The 13,760-nt window shown below is 49.4% G+C and overlaps 1 long non-coding RNA gene across 8 annotated transcripts; it reads left to right on the top strand.

Moving 5' to 3' along the window:
- Nucleotides 1-1,765: 1,765 nt before the first annotated feature.
- On the top strand, nt 1,766-6,885 carry LOC106014361 (uncharacterized). Of its 8 annotated transcripts, XR_001185615.5 has the most exons (7): nt 1,974-2,097; nt 2,591-2,710; nt 3,021-3,427; nt 3,717-3,806; nt 3,954-4,164; nt 5,485-5,715; nt 6,358-6,885. It is a non-coding gene; the product is annotated as an uncharacterized lncRNA (long non-coding RNA). The 8 variants fall into 8 exon arrangements; XR_002398326.4 differs by lacking the exons at nt 1,974-2,097; nt 3,954-4,164 and adding an exon at nt 1,772-1,889 and having other exon boundaries at nt 3,024-3,427; XR_002398323.4 differs by lacking the exons at nt 1,974-2,097; nt 3,954-4,164 and adding an exon at nt 1,773-1,889.
- The last annotated feature ends 6,875 nt before the right edge of the window (nt 6,886-13,760 follow it).

Here is a 13,760-nt window from a genome sequence, read left to right as displayed (position 1 = left end):
CTGCTCTGCTCAGCCCACGTCCGTGGCCGTGCCGGGAGCTGTGTCCGTGCGTGATGAATGCAGCTCGCTCCCCGGTCAGCTTTGGATGGGTTCCCGGGACCTCTCCTTGTTCCCGGTGTCTGCACCTCGTGAAAAATAGCGTCTCCTCTCCTGGCTATATGTTTCCTTGTCATTGCCGGTGCCCGTTATTTCAATGTATCACCAGGCACCAGTATATCACTCGCTTTTTATTTCCTTTGTACACATATGTCTGGAGCAGGCTTTCAGTTAAGTTATTCCCACAAGTCCGAGCCCATCCGTGCCGGCTCCAAGGAGCTCTGCAAGCAGGAGGGCTTATCTCCAGGTGGGGACTTTCTCCCGAGGAGAATCAGGTTTAGTCATATGCAGTGCCTTTATTTAAGCCGTGAATCATCTTCATGGACTGAAAATGGGTTTCCTGGGTGTCTGTGCATTGAGCGAAGGCACGTGGCCCACGCGGTGCCCCTGGAGCATGGCACGCGGTGCCGTGTTGTGGCAGCAGCAGCGCCCTTGCGAGTGCACGCGCCCGAGCTAGCAAATAGCTGTAAGATCTAAGAGATGATAGTAATTACAGGAACAAAATAGTTATTAATGTACTAATTTACTTGGGAGCCAGACTTTATGTAATTACACTCCAGAATCAAGATAAGGTTAATGCATTTACCTTCCTGGGTATTTATAGACATTTTAAATCACTCCTCTCGAGCCACGAGAAGTACCCGCGTGCAGCCTGGACAGGCAGAGCCCAGGCAGTGCCTGCTCATGGCACCTGAACGGTGTCACCGAGGATATTCCTCGTGGTGTCACATCGGGGGAAGAGGCAAGCTGCAGAAGGTCAAAGCTGCTCTAAAAATACATATATGTGCGTGTGCATTTTTGGGTTCTTCTCTTCATTATTCAACACGTATGCTGCTGCCTAAAAGGCAGAAGAGGCTGAGATTGAACACAGGTAACCTTTAAGTCCAAGAGAAGGGTTTAATAAGGTTACATTAGGCCTTAAGGACCCCTTGACATGCCGTTGGCTTGGCCTTTTCATAATTTACAAGGAAATAAATTTGTAAGTTATTGTTGGAAGCCCCATAGTTCACCCTTCACTTCAGATCTTTGCGGTGGGGAAATCAGATAGAAACAGAATTTTGCCAAAGAGAAACCAATGAAGCCCAGAAAATTTGAAATAATTTCCTTAAAAATCGATGTGGAGATTTATTTCTCTATTTAAAGGGGGAGGAAAGACGGTTCTGGGCTATACGTCAGGCCTATTTAACCGCATCGTGTAAAACCATTTTTACAACAAACATAAGTTTGAGTTATGTATGTTATTTTTTCTAACTGTTTGCACATGGCTGAATTTCATTATGACAGAAGTGACTAACTGTGTAAGGTTATGCAAATGAAATACTTAATTAAGTAGGAGCCATCTGAAATAAATTCTAGCTCTGCGAAGTGCCCTCTGCTTTTCCTCTGAGTCTGGATGGCTCCTGAGCACCAGCTCCCAGTTGGGAAATGCTCTTCCCGAGAGGATGGCCCCGTGCTCCCACTGGTGATTTTGGAGAGGTGGCATCACCACGGCCACCGGCCGGAGCATCCCCTGGGCTGTCCCCGCCTGTCCCCTCCAGCAAGGTGCTCTGCTGGGCCGCCCACTGCTCTCCTTTCTCCAGACCCCATTAATCACCCTCGAAGGTTCCTCATACATTATCAGGCCCAGATGTTTCCCACTGTATGCTACAAATGTTAATTATCTCCTAATTACTTATTAGCAGAGGCTGGGCTGGCACAGATCACGGGCAAAGAAACAGCCAAGTGCATTCAGAGCCTGGGATGGCCACGCCAGCCAGCAGCTCCTTCTGGCAGGGAGCTCACTGGAGTTTCTTGTAAGTTCCCCCCCTGCTTCTAAATATTTACCGAGGATTATGGATGGGATAAAAGCACCTTGATGTGCAGCAGCAGCAGGTGGATGGCTGTAGCTCATTAAGGTGGCTGTTTGCAGCCGGCCGGGCGGAGCAGAGCAGGGCTTATAAAAGCCCAAATTAGCATCCCTGCCAGGTTGTGGGCACACCGGGCTCTGCAGTCACAGTGAAGGTCAGAGAGGGGCAGCAGGGTCTGGCTGCACCCTGGTGGCCCCCAGGGTGGAGGTGTCCCGTGGGGATGTGGGGTGCAGCAGCACGGAGCCCCCGCTGCCAGCAGAGACCTGGCTTGTGCCATTAACTCTAAGCCTGATGTGTTGGGGCTGCTGGTGGTGACTGATAGATACTTTATTGGGGGATTTGTCATTATCTGTGAAGATTAAAACCTGACAGGCTCAAATGATACTAGAAGCTAAGGGTCTGAAGGTTTACTCGGATGGAGTCTGTTTTGTGTGTGGCAAATGGTAACGTATTTCTTCTTGGCACCGTGGTTTTATTGATCTCTGTGTAATACACAGGGCTTTGTGCATTTAATTCCATCAAGTGAAGAAGATGGATTGGCATGTGGTCACCTTTAGGCTAGCAGCACGTTGCTTTATCCAAATAAGCATCAGCTGTGTCACTGCCTTGCCTGGGTGTTCGCTAACTGCTCTGTCTGACACTGGCAGGCGAGGGGCCCTGAAAGCAATGTGGGGACAGCACAAATAGTTGTTCCAGAGCAGCAATGACTTCTCCCTACTGCAATTAGATACAGAGAGACGTGCGGCTTTATTCTCAGTACAATACTAGTAAGAACTGGCAACTGGGAAGGCACCTTCAGCATGGGTGCACTGGGGCTTGGAGCACCTCTGTGGGTGCCCGCCTCTCGGTGGGATGCTGCATGTGCAGGGAAATCCTCTGTGGCTCCTGCTGTCCACCCTTGGCACATGGGCTCCTGCCCACGTCCTCATCCTTCTGTGCACAGCAGCACCCTTGCTCTTCTCCTTGCTCCTTTTCCAAGGTTGTGGCTTCCTCGGGGATGAGCGCAGCAAGCCCTCAGTTTCCCCATCTCCACGCCCGCTCTGCGCAATCCCTTTGTTCCCCAATTTTGCCTTTCAGCAGTAGTTGGCAGCCCCGTGCTGACTTGCAGTGGTGCGTGAAGAGCAGCGGGAGGCTGGAAGCAGCAGTGGCCTGCAGGAGAGCTGTCACCACACCAGCAGTCAGGGAAAGGAACGGGCGAAGGATCAGCTCCTGGCTGCCTCCACGTGTGCGCCCTTGTGGGAAAGGAGCGGGCAGCGGGGGGCACGGCCATAGCCAAGCCCTGTAAGTCCCCAGGGTCTGTGAGCTGCAACGTCACCTGCACTTCATCCTTGTAGAAGAGCTCTGGAATCTTCCCGTGCTCCCTCTGTTCACATCAAACCGCCCGCAGCTGCAGGAAGATCCGCTGGGGAGGCAGCTTGTTGGCGCTCCAGCTGCGAGAGGCTGGGGCTGATAATCTGCCAGCCTCCGAACTTGTTTACAGCAGTGTAAGTCAGGATTAACTCCGTGAGAGATGTGCCGTGATAAAAAAATCAATGTAAGAAAGTGAAAAGGAACTCAGGGCCACGTGTCTGCTGGCAGGAGCTCGGGTGCGAGGGGGCCCAGGCTGTGCTAACGCCGGCAGCGGGTCTGGATCCCGCGAGCGCTCTGCGGCATTAACTCCGAACACACGCAGAAGTGTTGCAGGCTTGGGTAATCTTGTCCAGGGGTTTTCTGCTGGTTTGCTTGATAATTTCACAAATAACCATTTTCCATGAAATATTGGTTCTCTTTCAGCATGAAAAGACTGTTTTATTTCAATCTGTAGAAGAGAATGATGAAATCCATTACATCCGATACTCTGAAAACATCTACAGCACAGCTTTGGTGAGCTCGTATTTTTTTCCTTGAGACTGATAACTTGGGGGCTTCAGGCTTTTGTAGAATATTTAATCTTCTAAAGTGCCACATAATTTAGATAAAAAGAGGCTTTGTAAATTTCTGCCTTTTTTTTTTTTTTTTTTTCCTCTTTAGTGCTTTTAAGCTCCAGCTTCAGTGAGCAGTTGCTGAATCAGTTGTGGTGTGGGGAGGTAGGGACAGAGCCCCCCAACAGAGTTCTGGGTGCGTGTGCCAGAATGCCTCACCTGGAGCAGGGTGAGGAGCTCTCCAAAGTGCCCCAGCTCTGACCTGAAATGCAGACTGGGGGAAAAAAACAGAAGAGACCCTCAGAGTGGTCATTCCCCAGGTAGGTTTTGTGCCTGTGGCTGGATTTCAGTGTCCCCTGGGGTGAAAACACGGCATTTGGGAACTCCCTGAATAGCGGTGCTTGGTCCATCACTGCTTTGCTTGATCTTCTGTTCTAAACAGCTGAGGGTGATGCGCACAATAGTGCCCGCCTTTGCTTCTCCAGATCAATTAATGTGTAGCTGGCAATTGCAGACTCATTTCACTTCTGATGCTTGTTTTTGAGTCATCTTGTTAAGAGAAGATACCGATTCTAATTGCTCATGGTAATTGTGATGATGCCTGTCCCAGTAGCACTGACCTAATTTTCATCCAGGCCGGGATGCCAAGAAGGTATTTTTTTTTTTTGTGTGTGTGTGCTTACAACGAGACAATGATCTGAAATAACACTGCTGTGAGGATGGTTCCCTCCCCTCCCCTGCCTGCTCCCACATCAGGAGGCTGCAGAGGGGTTCAAAGCCTCCAGCTGGATGGAGGAAAACCAAACCAACCCCAAACCAACAGCAAAAGAAGAAATGGAAGGCTTAGGAAGGGAGCTGGGAGAGTTAATTGGGGTGGGGACTATTTTTGCTTAGCTGTTAATTTGAATGTGGCTCCGCACAGATGGGAGTGGAGCAGCCAAGCTGCCATGAAGCTCCCTTTGAAGCTCCCTTAGCATTTTTTGCGTGCTAAGAAAAATATAATCCTGCTGGCAGTTAATGGAATATTTGTTAAATATATTCCTCTTTTCCTGATGCGTGGAATTTGGCGTTCTTCCTCTTTTCTCCCCCTTCTCCCCTTTACAACGTTGCCTCATTTTCTTTGCCCTCTGGAGGTCCTTGTGTTTAATTGCTCTGAGGAATGCTGCCGTGTGCTCAGCACCCTGCCTGGGCAGCCCCAAGGCTCAAAGCCCAGCTTGAAGCACTCCCACTGTCCAGCTCAGAGCAATGTGGGTGCTGCTGACTCCCCCCCTCTCCGTGTGGGTACCCCCAGTGCTCCCAGTACACCGTGGGGAGCCCCATTGAGGGAGCCTGGGCGATTCCTGCCGCCTGCCAGACAGAGGGTGTGTGTGCCAGCAGTGATATGTGGGAAGAAGCCACTGCTGACCTACTTTATTTCTAACAAAATTGGTCTGGAAGCCTAAATATTCTCCCTGGAGTCTGTCACATTAGATCTTCCTCGTTATTTTGGGTTCTGAGCTAGCCCACGCCCCCCAACACAGGATCCTTTTCACTGTAAGGCTGACCCTGCGTGGACTGTGGAGGGCTCATTTGCAAAACAAGCGCCATTCAGGGAGCAAAGCAGGCAGCTCTTTTAATTTACTTTTCTTGCTATTCCACAGGATTCCCAGGAGTGAAATTGGAAGGGCTTAAATTGTGGAAATGGCTTGTTTGGTGAAGTTACAGCCCTAAATTGAAGCCATCTGTGATGCCGTGCAGTTTCTGCCATCCAGTACATTCCCAAGCTGTCCGCTGTGCTAAATCATCTCCCCATGGCAGACGTGCTCGTGTTGCTGCTCTCCCTGTCCGTAGCTGGTGTTAAGCAGGCGAAGGGCAGTGCAGCAGCAGGGCTGGTAGGTGTGAGTGGGTTGGGGATGTCTTGTGTGCTTGGAGGTGGCTGGTTTGGTTGAAATGGGGCAAATATTAAAAGGGGGAGGGGAACAGCACTTCTGGGGAAGTTTAGAGGCTTTTATCAAATGGCAGTGTTGACTGACAGCTTGGGTGGTGACTTTGAAAAGCAAAAAATTCCCATTGCCTTCCAAGCTCACTGCTGGTAACAGAGCCCTTCCCACCAGGAAAATGCACCGGTTGGAAACCCCAAGCCCAAACAATCTTCCGGGAAAATTTTGAAATAGATTAATCGAGGATTAACTTCCTGTTTTTGAAGCAATTACTGAGTTTTGTGAGCAAGCCTCTATTCAAGGCGATAGGAAACCATCGGCTGCGTGGTGGTGGCTCTGTCCCTCCCTGCCTCAGGACAGCAGCGGGCGCACCTTGGGGTGCTCGGGACAGGAGCTGAAGCAGCTGGAGGGGTTTTTGGTTCTGCAGAAGCTGTAGAAACTAATGGAAGAAAACTTAATCCTGTAAAAACTTAAATGTAGGCTGTACTTTAGCAGTAGTTACAGTTCAGGGACTTCTACATCAAACAGCGCCTTTACAAATTGCTTTGCTACTCCTACAGACAAGTTTTTCCTTTCCCTTTTATGTGCTCATAGGAAGGGAATTTACCAGCTGTTGGCAACCCACATCAGATCATCATTTTGAACGAGTTATTCAGGATATCATTAGAGATCCTCAGCATACGGACGAGAGGAAAAAAATAGCTTTAAGACATTGTCTTAAAAGGACGCTAACGCAGGTGTGCTTATCCCAGGTCACTTTGGGAAAACACGAGAGTGGCTCAGCACTGGTACCCAGCTGGCTCCTGTTGCTGCCCCAAAGCCATCGTCTGAGTGGAGGAATGCAAGGAGAAGCAGAGACGCAGCTCTCAGCGTGCACAGCTCCCTAAAAAGGGTTGGAAATGCTGAAAACCCACAGCCTGCCCTGTTTCCATGGCAACAGGAGGATGCATCCAAAAGGACAAAGTTTGAAACACTCCCACAGATGAGCTGGGATTTTGTTTTTGTAACTCGATTATATATTATTATATCTTGTGGCTATAGTTTTAATAGATTTCTAAACTTCTTACAGATGTTTTACAGGTTTATTTTTACCTCTATCTGGTGCAAAAAAAAACAAACAAATTAGAGGAAGTAAAAAAAAAAAAAAAAGCAAAGAGTTGGGAGTCAAATGTCAGTGCATCTTTGATCTCCTCGTCACGTAGCTCCGGTTGTATCTGTTTAGAAGCACCAGATTTGCATATTCATGTCCCTTAATTTGCTCTTTGGATGCGGAAATCTAATAATTAGTGAAGAAAATGTTTCTGTGCAGAGGGAAACCCTGGTTATGCAACAGATGCATTAAGAAAAATAATCAGGCATAACTGTCCATCCCCGAGAAAAGGCTGTCTGTAATTAAAAGCTTAGCAAAGACACAAAAAATCATTTCTGTGCGTATCTGGGGCCCTCATGGAGGTGGTGGTGGGGTCGGTGCCCCCGGTGTCTGCCCTCTTCCCAGGGCTGGGAGCAGCCGTGGGGCAGGAGATGGACGGCTGGATGTGCAGCTGCTGTGAACAGCTAAGCTGTCAAGTGATAAATCCCTTATGTTCACCCTTAATTAAATTTCTTTTAGAAGCACAATAGCTCGCTTTTATGTCTGCCATTTATCAACAATTAAAGTTATTGGCATGGCTGTTGGCAGCGCGATCGATGGCGAGGCAGCAGCGAGGCTCACGGTGCAGCCGTGGTGGGGACGAGCGGCCGGCACCCCCGTCCCCCTGTCCCTCGCCCCCAGGGACCCGTGTGTGTGCCAGCACCCCGTGGAGCTGCAGCTGGGGATCCCGAGCAGCGGGGCCATGGATTGCTGCCCTACCCCTTGCAGGGGGAGAGCTCTGCTTGGGGAGCCCCCGGCTGCAGCTCAGCGGCGTTGCCCCCCTCGCTTCTGGCTTGCAGCAGTTTGTGACTCCAAAACGTATCCGTGAGAGCACGCTCAGCTTGAAAACACGTGGCTGATTTTCCCTTTCAGCGTCTGGGGTGTTCTTCCTATTTGGTGTGTCAAGAGCTGTAATTACGTATATGGTTGTCAAAATGATAAAGACTGGCAGTTTAAGACTGCTGCCTGGAGGGGAGAGCCACGGGGTGCGAGAGCTGCTCCTCCCTGCTGGGTGAGCCAATGATGCCCGTGCGCGGCAGCAGGCTGCTGGTAAACCCCCCAAATCAGAGGAGCTGCTCACACTCACAGCCTGTTTCTTGCTTTTCTCCTGCAGTCCTCTGCCTCTTCCCTCCCAGTTTGTAGAATAAGCTCCACAAAGGCTGCAAGAAGCAACTTTCACCCCATTGAATTCAAGGGTTTTCTCCGCTCCCTGGGAATGCCGTCCTGCGTCTTCAGGACTGACAATTAAAATCCCCTTTAAGTGGCTTTGAGAAGGAAAAGACAGCAAGCAGCTGTGGAGAGGGGCAGGCAGGCTGGCTGCAGCAGGTGCAGGAGGAAGAAGAGGAGGAGGAAGGATGGCAGAGGCCTGCGGGACCCTGAGCAGCACCCAGGTCCAGCGAGGTGCCTTGGCACAGAGCCCCCTAAATGCGGGGTGCTGGGTGCTGGCCGTGCCAAGACCACGGTTAATTAAGCAGGTGAGCACACGGAGAAAAACTGCGCCCCTCATTCAGCTGGAGCAGCAGCAGGGCAGTAATGCCAGCAGCTCCGTGACGTGTTTGGGAGCAGTGGGTACAAACACGCCTTGGTGCTGTGCAGCAGCTGACAGCCGGCCGGTGCCGCGCCGCGCGGGGGATTTGCGGCGCAGCAGCCAGCCGAGGAGGAAATTAAAGCTGCGTACCTGCTATCAGTCAGCGGCAGGCTGGGAGCCGGCTCGGCCTGCCAAGCTAATGCACTTGGCCTTTTTTCCTCCTCCACGCATTGATTTTCAGTCCTGTGAACAAAGGCATCATTTATGTCCTTTGGTCCCACACGCGGCCACCCCGCCGCTGCCCGCGCTGGCTGCTGGCCTCGCGTGGCTCCGGCACCGCAGCGGCACCCACGGGAACGCAGCAAGGCTCGGGGCTGCTCACCACGGCTGGGGAGCTGCAGAGGCTTTTAAAAGCGTGTAAAACAGTGCAATCCTGTGTCGGGAACTGGAACATGGCAGGCAGCTTTTCTCCCAGCCTTCAGAAGTAAAATGTTAAAATATGCAATTGGAGGAGAAAAATGGTAACGAGCACGGTGGGCACCTGTGAACGGCTGCAGAGGAGCAGCAAGGGGTTGGGACAGGCAAGAGGCAGCTGCTGCCCCCAGGAGACCCCTCTGGCAGCCCTGGGGTCGCTGTGCTGGCCGGCTAGCCCCCGCTACGTGCAGCTCTTAAACCACAGCTGAACTTGTCCAAGGACTAAGAAAAGAAATCCTCGTTTCCACAGCTGCTTTTGGGCATTGATTTGGTGCCTGGCATCAGAGAAATCAGAGCATCATTAAGGGAGGAAAAGACCTCCTAGATCATCTGGTCCAACCATTCCCCTACCACCAATGTCACCTCTGAACCATGTCCCCAAGCACCACGTCCAACCTCTCCTTGAACACCCCCAGGGACAGGGACTCCACCACCTCCCTGGGCCCCCCGTCCCAACACCTGACTGACAGTCTCTGCTCCAAGCAGCCTCCTGCCAGCGTTTCCCCTGAAAAGTGCCCTGCGCTGCCTCGAGTTTACCATCCTGATAAATATTGTATGGCTCTTAAATAACAAAACGCTACCCAGCCTTTAAATGTGTCGGCTGGCTCCTTAGCCTCCAGTGCTTTAACACTAGACGGTTTATCATCACTAATTCCTTTGGTAATTATGGTAATAACAATAATCATGGAAAGCTCGTTTAGCTTTAATGCGGGTGTAGAAGGTGCTTTTCCATGCAAACTGCTCTTGGGTGAGCAGTGGTTGGTACAGCACGTCCCTGACGGCAGGGCCAGGCAGGAGCAGCACGGTGGGATTAGGGCAGGAGCATCAAAATGGGATTAGGGCAGGAGCATTGCAGTGGGGTTAGGGCAGGAGCACGGCTTCTGCCCCATTCCTGGCCTGGAGGAGGAGGGTTTGTGAGGGTCACGCTGAGCGCTGCTCGCTTCATCACAGCACGCCTTATCTCCTTGGCGCATCCTGTGCCTGTGCCTTTACAAGCACCCCGAGCACTTCATCAGAGAGGTATTTTTTTTAACAAGTGAGGCAGGGGAGCACGGAGTTGGGGCTGTGTTTGGCTGTGTAATGTTCATTTCATGCTCCGCAAGCAGTTACCGTATTTAAATTGCAAATATTAGTAATGCTGTCAGACTTCAAGGGTGAATGTGACTTATTCATCCCAGCATGATTTGAGTTAAAATGCATAACTGGATTTCAAGCAGACAAGTTACATTTTATTGAAAAAAAAAAAAAAAAAAGATAGTGTATGTATTAATGAAATTGCTCCAGATTGATTATTTCTCTTTTTTTTTGAGTGGTTCATCAGGGAAACAATTCTAATTCCTTAATAGATAGAGACAGGGAACTGTCATTTACATTTTGTCTTGCGAGGCAAAAACCGGCAGGTACATGAGTACCATCAGGGCCCTGTAACAAGAGCTCGTGGGTCGGTTTCCACCAGACGTGGCTGTTGCTGTTAAGCTCTGGTTTGGGATTTGGAAGCTGGGATTAAAGTGCTCGCAGACTCGTGGCTGGGAGCCAGCTGCTTGGTGCTGGGGGTGATGAGGCAGTGGTGTATGGCAGCGACTGTGGCTTCTGAACTCTGCACCAAGCAGCAAACCAGCTGAGGGGTGGAAACATTTGAACCAGAAATTCCAAATTTCACTGAAGGTCGGCAATTTCAGCCCAACTTCTGGGATTCGGTCTGAGTTGTAACATCAGAGCTAAGCCTATTGGACTAAATTATCTATCCTTAACATCAGCTCCCGTTAAAAAAATATATTTAAAAAAACCTTTTGCTTTCCTTTCTTTCTGCTAATACATTTAAACTAAATTATATGATTAAAAATGTTAAAAGTTTAATCGTCTCCCCTATTGTGCCAAAGTTCAAAAGGAACATTTATCAGTCTCAAGTTTAGACTGCAATTTATATGTGCAGCTGAAAGCTTTTTAATTCACTCAACAGGAAACAATGAGCACAGTTGATTAAATTTGAGCTGGTAATTTATTCACAAACGTCAGCATTTCAAACACTGTAAGAAAGTTTGCAACCATGGGGCTGCAGAAGACGATGCTGAGCTTCCAGCAGCAGCTGGTGCGGTGATGCCAAAGGCATCAGGGCAGGACAGAAACCTGCAGGGTGGGGAAGGGGCTGGCGGGGCACGGGGGGACCAGCTTTGCCCACAGCCCCTGCTGTCGGCTCTGCCCCGGGGGCTTGGTTGGACCAAAGCGGTGGCTAACGTCACTGCCTCATGCCCCGTGCTTCACCCACTGTCCTCTATTCAAAAAGCTCCGCTCACAAAACGTGCAAGTGTATTAATAGCATTTGAGAAATTTTAGCAGATTTTGCAATAAAATTTTACAGTGTATTTTTGAATTATTAACCCTCAGCCTTACCCTTAAAACCCCTTTTTATCCTTCATTACAAATGCACTCAGCTCGGCCACGTGCATTACCTTTCCGCTCACCATACAGTCTTTCTTTCCCCTGCACATTCCTTTTTATTGTCCAATAAAGAAAAGGTCAAAACCAACATAATGAAGCTCCTGGTACCGCTGCATAAAACCACTCCAGCGCCAGTAATTAGGGGGCTGGTACCAAGAACGCTCAACAAACACCCTTACAAAAGTATTTCGACAGCAAGTTATGGTATTTTAAGGAGCAAGGCTTTTAAGGGCAGGCCCTTAAAAATGTGTGCCAATAAAAAAAGAGTGCTGGTGTGAGTGAGGGGCGACCACAGCAGGATGGGGATGGAGCACCCGAGGAGATCTCAGCTCAGCATGAGGGGTCTGCAGCACCGGGGCTGCCAAAATCCCTTTGGGACCTGGTGGTCCTGGCTCCAGCCCCCCCAGCAGGGCAGCACCAGCTCCTCACCTCACTTCTCATTAACACGACACGGAGGCTCCTTCCATTACCCACAGCCAGCCCTATCCTGCCTGCTTAAATGCCACTGAATCTGCTCGTGTGCCAGGGAGCTGGATACTCATTTCAGCAGCTGTCCGTTCGCATGAGCACTTTTCCCATCCCCACTGCCGTGCAGCAGCCTCGCGGCACGCGGCATCTGCTGGCACCCTGCGGGCCCTCCAGCATCCCCAGCACCTCCGATAAAGGATGCTGTGCACAAAGACAAGTACATTTTATTACAGTTATCTGCAAAGTTAAGTCATTTTCCATAAGTGTTCCTTTGTAGTTAACAACAAAATAAGCAGTTGCTGACATCGAGGCTATTTGGGACAGCAGGCCTGCATCCATTTTAAATATTGAAAATACGCCAGCATGGTAATGTCGCCTTTTATTTGAGTCCTGTCCTCCCTTTTCCATGCTGGCTCATCAGGTGGGTTTGCCAATGAGACTTTGGAAGCCTCAGCAGCCGCTGGATGTTGAAGAGTTAAGAGCCTGTTTTTTCTGCTGCCACTCTCCCTTCTACAGGGAAGACAAATGGTTCATTATATTCCCCATCATTTTCTCTGATGCCTGGCTGCCTCCCATAGAGATGTTGGGTCTGAACCATGGCAAGTCATTACCATGATCTCCAAGAACAGACGTGGAGAGCAGTATTTCCTATTTGTATGTGTTGATTCATGCCAGGGGCGAACCAGAGTGATCAATTCTATTTGTCCTTAAAAAAATGCCTACATGTAGAGGCATAGCATGAGAACATAAACAATAAAGTACATCTTTTACCAATTCAAGAGGCGAAGAATAGAAAAAATCCATGGCTGCAAAAGGTTTTGCACGAACAAAACAAGCCTCCTAGTAGCATCTTTAAACCCGCTGACACTGAGCTTGAATAAATCCAGAAAGCCGAGTCTGACCTGGGATCCTGAGAGCTGCCTTCCTCTGAGTCAGGGGGGTCTCAGCCACTCTCAGCATGCAGGAATATTTTCTTGTGAGCAAGTCTTGCTAAGTTAAGAGAAAACCATTACCAGTGCTACGCGTTGGAGTGGTTAGGATGCATATTCACAAACAGCTTCATGGACAGGAGCACTCAGCTCTTATCTGCATTCCTGATGGTAAATAATAGCTTTCTCTGGGCTTTTAAGTGTTCCTGCCCCTTGGAGGGAGAGTTGCAAATGGAAAATGGTTGCGCTTTTCAAATTCATGGCCGCTAAGGGAGATGTCTGCAGATACTTCTGGAGAAAATATTTGGAATGTGCATAACAATACAGTACATACACTGACTATTTATTTTGGTGGCTATCAGGTTCTAGCCTCCCTTAAGGTAAATATTGAACCAATCTTCTCCTGGGCTATACCTGCCTCTCCGATCCATCAATTATAATATTCAATTTAGCTGAAGTCAGTGTCTGGCAGGCAGGGCACTGCAAAATGTGAAGAGCAAAATGAAACCCTTCCAATAGAAGCGGGTTTAACTTCCTCAGAAAGAGAAAGAAAGGCTATCTATTAGAAAAAAAAATCACCTGAAGGCTTGGGATGGATTTTTTTTTTTCCCTAAAAATGTTTCATTTTCACTTAAAAGAATGACTCACCACTGAAATATATGTATGACTACATGTGGTTAAAATAATAGGGCTGGGATTTCTAAATGAAGTGATGCCTGGCTGTGCAAGGAAAACACTTGAGCTTTTGATAGCAAAATCCTGATTACTTTAGCTGGTGTGAGTGAGCTGGAGTTCAGAACCTTCAATTGCACAAGTGGAGCATGCTATGGGTGCCTCCAGCAGTGCAGAAATCAGCCAGGACTTGATAATCTAAGCGAGATTTTGGCGTGTGCGATGGGAGGATAACAACTTCCAGCCGACCAGAGGGCAATGTCCATTAAAACCTACAGCTCAGGAATAAACCCCAAACTCCTGCACATTTCACAGCACACTGCCTGGGGTCTCACGGTGGTCTGCGGGCAGGAGGAGG

Source organism: Anas platyrhynchos, chromosome 22 (assembly GCF_047663525.1).
Source record: "Anas platyrhynchos isolate ZD024472 breed Pekin duck chromosome 22, IASCAAS_PekinDuck_T2T, whole genome shotgun sequence".
Classification (NCBI taxonomy): Eukaryota; Metazoa; Chordata; class Aves; order Anseriformes; family Anatidae; genus Anas; species Anas platyrhynchos.
The sequence above is the reverse complement of the archived record's forward strand: the minus strand, read 5'-3'. Positions and strand labels throughout refer to the sequence as shown.